Below are 1,934 nucleotides of genomic sequence, written 5' to 3' on the forward strand. Positions count from 1 at the left end.
CAATTGTCGTCATTGTTTTTGTTAAGGGATAAACAATTGAGGAATGCAACCATCTCCTTCATGCAAGGTTTCCCAACTGCACCAAATTTTTTGGGATTTATGTACAAGCCTCCAGCCTTCCGCCCCATGCTTCTAGATTAGCCTGTCTATCCTAGAAAAAAAAAATAATAAGAAAAAGAAGAAGAAGAAATCATTAATATAATTGGAGGCCGCATGCCTTCATTTTCCTACTAAAAGAATAGTGGACAGCACAGGGCAATGGCTTTAATTAGTGACTAGACTAACAAGTTATAACAAATAGAGGCATTAGGGTCTGTGTGGGGAAGTATCTCACTACTCTGCTTTCTAGACCGTTACCATACTTCACTTTGGCTAATGATTTTAAGAAAATAAATCTATGGTGGGAATTACTTTTTACTAACAAATTTATTAATATGTGATGGCTATAAAAAAGCTCATGTTTGATTTAAAACAAAAAGAAAATATTGATAACATACACAGCCGGTTTCAAAAATATATTTTCCCTCGGGTATAGTAATTTTCCTGATCTGGCTCGGTTCCAGCTATTAGTACTTTAGTGTGCTGCTATTGTGCGCCATGAAGAGAGTCGCGTTTCTTGCTAAGCCGGCCAAGCTTGCTTAATGGACCTGGTCGCTGGATGGGCATTGACTTTCTTTGGTCACTTTCATCTTAATTTCTTTTTCTACATGTTTTCCGATTGCTTTTTAGTGTAATTGAAATTTGTCAATGTTTGCTACAATTTGATATTTCTATTTTACAATGTGAATCCTAATGGTTGCATGGTTTTATTTCACTCTCAGATGAATATATTTTGAAAACAACCCACAGTGCATATAATTGTCTTCATAAAAATCATTTTCAGATTCAAGAAGAGGTAAACAAAACAATCAATGCATGGGTGAAATGTTACCACCAAAGCAACAAAACAATCAAAGCGCCAAAACAACAGAAATGAACATACCACCTCAACCACATCAATAGGTAAACTGAGAAATATATAGGGAAAAGAAGGACCAACACAAATCATCAATCCATAGCAACAAACAATAGAAAGATATGATATACATATTGAAAGAGTCGGCGACAGCGAGAATGAACAGAGAGGAGAAGGGGAACCGGAAGTTCGCCCTAGAACCGAAGCGACAAAAGAATAGATGGGAGAAGTCGAAACAAAACGAGAGGTAATTGCGGGTACATAGGAGGGAAATAGAGAAAATGTAGAGGGGTAGCATTGACATTACAAATACGGAACAAAGATCAAACTGCGAAATGCGCTCGACGCCCCACCCCCCCCCAAAAAAGCTTTTGTCGTTCCCCGAACAACCGACGCTGAAAAACTGCGGAAACAACACCCCAAATGACCCCTAACAACATTTTGAAAACAGTAAGCAACAAAAACAACACCCCAAATGCACCCTTAGTTTCTCACTAAAGAAAGTTATCAGATATTTGTTTGACTTAAAATTACATCAATCCTAATTTTAAAAGCATCACAAATTACATTGGATGCATAAAAAATCAAGCAAGCTAAGGATGGGTTAGAGGTGATTAAAATCTTAACCTAATACAGGACCTTATGTATTGCAAAAAATTAAGAAGATCTATCCAATTTCAAAATATAAATGGTAGAGGCAACAATCATGCTAAAGTTCTTGATGAATCGCATGTAGAAAATAACTAGACCGGAAAAATATAAAATTTGAATTAAACACTTGGGTGAGGACTAGTCTAATGTTTCTTGAATTTTACAACAACAACAACGACAACAACAAGCTTGATCTCACTAAATGGGGTCGGCTACATGAATCTTTTTTCTCCATTGCATCCTATTGAATGTCACATTTTCATTTAATTCTAATAAATTATGATCAATTTTTATACAATAATGAATCATAAGAAAATCATCAAAATTT

This window comes from Phalaenopsis equestris, unplaced genomic scaffold (assembly GCF_001263595.1).
Source record: "Phalaenopsis equestris unplaced genomic scaffold, ASM126359v1 Scaffold000392, whole genome shotgun sequence".
NCBI lineage: Eukaryota > Viridiplantae > Streptophyta > Magnoliopsida > Asparagales > Orchidaceae > Phalaenopsis > Phalaenopsis equestris.